General features: G+C 32.9%; 1 protein-coding gene across 3 annotated transcripts in view; it reads right to left on the bottom strand.

Moving 5' to 3' along the window:
- Positions 1–6227, bottom strand: part of LOC135197964 (uncharacterized) — a 144927-nt gene extending 138700 nt beyond the window's left edge. For 2 of the 3 annotated variants that reach the window (XM_064225265.1, XM_064225263.1), the window contains exon 1: positions 6142–6227. The gene's annotated coding sequence lies outside the window, so the exon portion shown is untranslated. The remainder of the gene's footprint in view (positions 1–6141) is intronic. The other variant, XM_064225264.1, reaches the window with a different exon arrangement.
- Between the last annotated feature and the right edge of the window lie 600 nt (positions 6228–6827).

The following is a 6827-nucleotide window of genomic DNA, read 5'->3' on the forward strand; positions in this document are numbered from 1 at the left end:
TGATATCCTTCGGCGCGGAATTTATTGTCACCGTCATACACGATGCAGACGTCTTTACGGTCGTAGACGTCTCGGGGTTTTGGAAGGGCACGTCAGCTGTTAGGACGATAATATACTGCTGACTTGACAGTTATTGGCAGCTTTGGATACTGGTTTCAGTGTTTTATTTATCTTTTTTTTTTTGTGGGTCAGGTAGAAGTTGTTTGATCTAGATTTCAGTTTTTTCAAGTTTTTCAGTTTTTTGTTAATAAATATTTTATTCCCTAGAGACAAGTATTCACTAATTTTTCGATTGGATTAAGTCATTTTACAAAAAGCCTCCCATGCATATATTAATATTTTTGTCGATGCTTTTTTTTTTTTTACACTACTTGCCCAAAAATATTTTTGTCCAGGATTTTATACACTACTTGGTAAACAATATTTTTATCCAATTGATACAAAATCTATCAACAATATTTTTATCAGTGCTTTATACATAAGACGGTAACCTTTGTCGACGCTTTTCTACACGACTTGGTAAAGGCACAAAACCTTCAAAGAACTTTAAACGTACCTCAAAAGAACAAAAAACGCACACAACAAAAACGCATACACAAAAAAGTACCCGAGAAAATCAGCAAATCAACACACACACACACACACACACACACAACTGACTCGCCTGAACCTTGGGATGTTGTGGCTGCCTGTGATTAGTCCGGTCTCATGGGTCTGCATAAAAAGCTTTGCAAACATAATTTCCTCCTTTCAGTATTCCCGAAAGTATCTTATTTCTGGCAAATCTCACAAAAATGTAATTGTTTAAACATAATCGTACTGAATAATTTTATTCAAGGCATCGGAATTTTTTAAAGGAATTCTCAAGCAAGCAGAAACAATCCTTTGTGACTACAAGAACTGTAAGATTATAGTCAAAACTAACAGCTTGTGGAAAAGATTTTCTCGTAGGACGTGAGACACATTTGTAAGGTTCATCTGAGGTCACTAGGGGTTATTCTTCAACTTCTAAAAAGAAATATGATGTTACAACAGAACCGGGCGCTTTGTTAAGTAGTCTAATACTATTAATTTTATAGCCGCAATTTCTTAATCTATGGCTTTGCAATTGATTATACTTTGGTTATCAGTTCATTAGTCATTACCATGCAATATTCTACTACCCCACTTCATCGTGATTTTATATCACAAATTATGATTGTACAATGTTACATCCATGTATGTAAATAAAAGTACGATAACGTTATGTACGTATATATATATATATATATCTATATATATATATATATATATATATATATATATATATATATATATGTAAGTGTTTACATAATAAAAATATGGAATGTTAGTCCATATATATAAAAGTCTAAAAACTAAAGAGGTCAACCAGATTGCTTGCAGGATCAGACTAGAGACGCTAAAGATGACGTATACAATAAAAGTAGGCTAAGATAACATGCCGTCACCTGTAGTCATTCAATTGTTTTATAAACATTAGTCCAAGCTCCCTGCTTGAGACAACTACCGCCTACGTGATCTGTAGCGTGGTCTCATTTTGATTGTGTGTTCGTATGTAACTATGTCATCTGATATATGTTCATATGTTCGAACTACTGTCTGTTCCTTCATAACTTGTAACAGAGATGGTAGACAGGAGAACAGAGTTAGCGATCGTCATTAGAAGACCTGTACCTCTTTACCTAAGCTTTATCATGTAGAGGAATAGGATTAGCCATCATCATTGGCAGAAGTGATCAAGCTATCGTTATTAGAAGACTTGTACAATCATATCTGATCTTCACCATGTAAAACTTCAGAAGAATATATAATTTTTTATACTTAGTGTTTTCTACAAGAACCTCACCGAACCATGAGTTTAACACATCGTCGTAAAGATAATACCGACTTCGTAAGTGATCTACAAAACCCCAGACACTCCATTGAAGATGGAAGTGCAATACCAACCGACTTAGCGTATAGATTATCGCTAGTCTAACATTACCATCATAGGGCGCCTTATCATACAAGGCACAAGCCCTAATATATATATATATATATATATAATATATATATATATATATATATATATATATATATATATATATATATATATAGATATATATATGAGAGAGAGAGAGAGAGAGAGAGAGAGAGAGAGAGAGAGAGAGAGAGAGGCGTTACTTGATCTCAGAATTAAGAATCTGAAATGGTGACAGTTAAAGATAGAAAAAAACCCGCTTGAATCAACTGTAAAATCAGTTATCGAACAAAAACACGTATATAAATTCCCTTCAAAGAAAAAAAAGGAGAAAAAAAAACCGCTGACTAAGAGTGTGTCTGGTGGGTTTAAAGTTTTTTTTTTTTTTTTTTTTTCAGTTCCTAAGGATTTTAATGAAATGAAAGAGCACCTCGCTGACTATTCTCAAGCTCTATGGTAAAATAGTTTTGGTGATGATGCGCAACTGTCTTAATTTGTGTTCGAAAACCCCTTAACTCATTTTACTTCTTGTGAACATATCTTATGGAGGTTATAAGACCCAACAAAATGAGAATAGTTTTATAGATACAATAATTGGCATCAGATAAGTACTTAGACTTCATAGCATAGCAGAATTTCAGTGCGTGTCCACGAAAATCTATGATTACTCTCATTAATATAAACGTTATATTTGACATACCAGAATCATTTTTGCGAGAGAGAGAGAGAGAGAGAGAGAGAGAGAGAGAGAGAGACGAGAGAGAGAGAGAGAGAGAGACTTCAGTTTATGAGACAATTAACTTCGAATTAGTAAAAGACGTACTTTTAAAACAACTTTAAACACTCTCTAAAGTTCTGAAAACATTCAAATGTATAATTCTGAGAGAGAGAGAGAGAGAGAGAGAGAGAGAGAGAGAGAGAGAGAGAGAGAGGTTTGAACTCAAGAGCACACAATTTTGAGAAAGATTAAATTTGACATAAAGCCTTGTTGTTGTTGTCACGCATCCGTCTGTCTGTCTTCAAACACGGAAATGAATATCCTGAAGAGTCAGTATTATTAAAGAAACATTGTACGAAACATAATGCTTCGTCTTAAGTCTGTCTCTGTTTGTTACTAAGTCTAACTGCCTGTCTGTAACATGGGACAATATCTCTCCTTGACCCTTCTGCATTAGGGATTCACGACAGGTGACGGAATCTGAAATGATGTCCCTCAGAGACAAAAATCTTCTTCCTCTTCTTCTACCAGTGACTCGTCAGTCTACTTCATGTAATCAATTCATTCAATCGCGTCTAACATAAAAAGTAACCGATAAAATTCAAAACACAACGAGTCAAATACGTGTCTATGATTATTTCGGTGAACTGGAAGGCAGCTGTGCCAAAAATGGCGGTAATATATTAAGGAAACGAGCAAATTCAGTTAGCCCAGGGTCTTTCTCACCAGCGGTTGCGTAACCAGCCAGCGCCTGCATGTAAATCACGCATGCGCTGACTGACTCCGGCTATTCCTGTTTGTTTTTCTTTCTCTCACGGCCACTTTTAACTCCTGTAAATGTTGACTTTCCTTAAAAGTTTAGTGGAAGTTATGCCATGGATAAGGTCGGGTGAGGGTTGAATCTAAGTTGTATATACATTCAGAAACAAACCACTGTAACACACCTATATATATTATATATATATATATATATATATATATTATATATATAATATATATATAGATATATATATATATATAATATATATATTATATATATATATATATATATATATATATATGTATATATATATCTATCTATATATATATATATATATATATATTATATATATCTATATATATATTATTAAACATTATATATATATATATATATATATATATATATATATATATATATATATATTTATACAGATGCATATACAGGGTGATCAACAAAAGGTCTCTATGTTCCTAATGTTTTATGATACGACACTTGAGCGGCAGCATAGCCCTTAATTAAGATCTGTTTTATTATTTTGTTGTTTGATCCTTAATAAAAAACATTATAAATATAATAAATTACACTTTATTTTATTTCAGATCTTCATTAATGGTTATGCTGCCACTTAAGTGTGGTATGAGAAAACATTAGGAGCACAAGGACTTTTTGATCACCCTGTATATACATATATATAATATATATATATATATAATATATATATATGATATATATATAATCTCAATGTGCTTGTCTGTTATTAGATCCGGAAAGTTTTAAACCTTTCGAACAGGTTCCAATTCACCAAAGTCGACCAACTACCAATTACATAATTCCATTTCAAGTCAGAGGCTCGACGGGAAGTTATGGAGGCGGTCTCCATCCGCCAGTCCTCACGCAGGACTCGAACCTACCTTGACCGAGCATGCGCATAACTTTAAATTATTGTGGCCAAGACTAAGCAAGACTAAATATTGGCTGTCTCACTGAAAAAACGGAATTTCAGTTAGTTCTCAGAATACGGCACTCGGTCCATTGAAGACTTCCGAGATTTTTGGCCATTGCTGAAATTAGCGGGCGAATGTGTATTGCGTGTGTTAGTGTTTGTGAAGAAAGAAAGTATGTTGCGTGTGTTAGTGTGTTTGTGAGTGGCCAAGTGTGTGCACTATGAGAGTGGTATAACGTGTATGTGTAAGTGAAGTGAACAACATACACGCAACTGGAATACATGAATATATTATCTTTTTAAAATAATTACGTGTATATATTATATATAGATATATATATATATATATATATATATATACATATATACATATTATAGTATACAGGACACCCACCCACCTACACACACACATATATGTATATATATATATATATATATATATATATATATATATATATATATTATAATATATATATATATATATATATAATCATGAAATGATGTAATATAATGCAAGCATTTATCTATACGCAGATAACGCGCAAGAGTGTGTGCCTAAGCTTGCTTGCAAGTATTTGTTTAGGCTTGTCGAAGGAAGGGTGCTCATCTTGATTTATTAGACAGTCCGATCGATTAACCAACGTTCGCTGGTTTCGTTCGTGTTGTCCTTCTTCACGCATCGATGACGTCAGGTGTTTCGCAACCAACAAATAAAAAATATAAAAAAGTAAGATAAATAAATAAATAAATAAAAGGTTTTATTTTTGCAGGTTTTAACAATTCAATAATTAGATGTATAACTAGTTTTATTTCGTAGGCGTTATCATCGTCGTTACTTATATATTAATTTCACGTTCAGATGACGAAATGAATGAATGAATAACGGAGAAACATTTCCAGATAAACATAATTTTGGATGTCTGGGAATGCATAGTAATGCGTGCGATATACATAAATAAATAATCATATGTACATGTGTACACATATATGCATACATCTACGTATATGTATATATATATATATATATGTATTTACATGTCTATATACATGTGCATATATATACTACTATATATATGTATGTATGTATGTAGGTATATGTATGTATGTATGTATATATATATATATATATATATTATATATATATATATATATATAATAAACTTCTTTATAACTGTGAATTGCTCACACCCCACCAGTTCACGAATAAGCACAAGCCGTGTGCTTAAGTAATTAGAAATCTTCTTAACCAAAAGCATCTCTGGCACAAGAATGTTGGTCTCCTTTGTTAAAAGGATTAATTCAACATTTAAAAACGTAAAAATGATTCTAGTTTGAGGTTAATTTAAATAGGTAATCGTTTTGCGAAATGAGAAAAATATTTTGATATTTAGATTACTTACTATAACTAATATAATGAGTTGTGATGCCTTTACTAAAATGTTAATTCAAATTAATTACAGACTGAATTCATAGAGCATCTATAAGAGAATTATAAATCTTTTGATTCCCGCTGGCAAACGTATCTCACTGGCAATGCAATTAACATTGCTGAGAAGATCAAAACACAGACGGAAATATCTCTTCTCATCATCTCTTTATAAAACGCTACTAGAGACCCGAATGCTTCTACACTTCAGCCATCAAGTGTCATCCTTCGGTCTCTAAGAGAGAAAAGTTCTATTCAAAGGTAAAGACGTACGGACAAAAATGAAAAAAGAAAAACAAATTCAGAAACACACAGTCAGAACTCTTAACCACGAGACGCACTCGGCACGAGAGAGGCTTGCTAAGGACACCCGATCACTACCACGGCTGAACCCCGACTGAAGGACTGTATATCTATTTATCTTGCTATGCTCAACTTCTCTCTCAAGTAACTAGGAACTTCCAACTCAGGAAGTTCTACGGGTGATGCTTTTTGGAAGCTGAGAGAGAGAGAGAGAGAAGAGGACGAGAGAGAGAAGAGAGAGAGAGAGAGAGAGTATGTGTACGGTTTTTACATAACGAGAATGGGATGCTTACGTGAATTTATTCGTTATCAAAAGCGGTGTTTTTTTTTTTTTTTTTAACTTTTACCGTTCTTTGATCCCTAAATTCTTTCTTTCTGCTGTTCCTGGACTTTCTGTTGATTTATAGAGCATTGCTATGCGATATATTTTCCCCTGAAATAATTTTGTTTACTTTCTCGGAATCATTTCTGTTTATTTTTATACAATACATTCTTTCTTCTTTCAAGAATTTTTTTTCCAGAAGAGAATGTCTATATTTCAATTCCTGAATTATAAAAGTCTCTTTATAGCATCTGTGATGGCGACTGCAGGGCATTCAGTTCTGAATGATATAATAAAGAACACAAATTTTGCGTTTACTTTGAAAAACTGAGCTTGAAGAACGAAATATTGGGAATGCGATATGTAATATGACA

The sequence above is a fragment of the Macrobrachium nipponense genome, chromosome 21 (genome assembly GCF_015104395.2).
Source record: "Macrobrachium nipponense isolate FS-2020 chromosome 21, ASM1510439v2, whole genome shotgun sequence".
NCBI lineage: Eukaryota > Metazoa > Arthropoda > Malacostraca > Decapoda > Palaemonidae > Macrobrachium > Macrobrachium nipponense.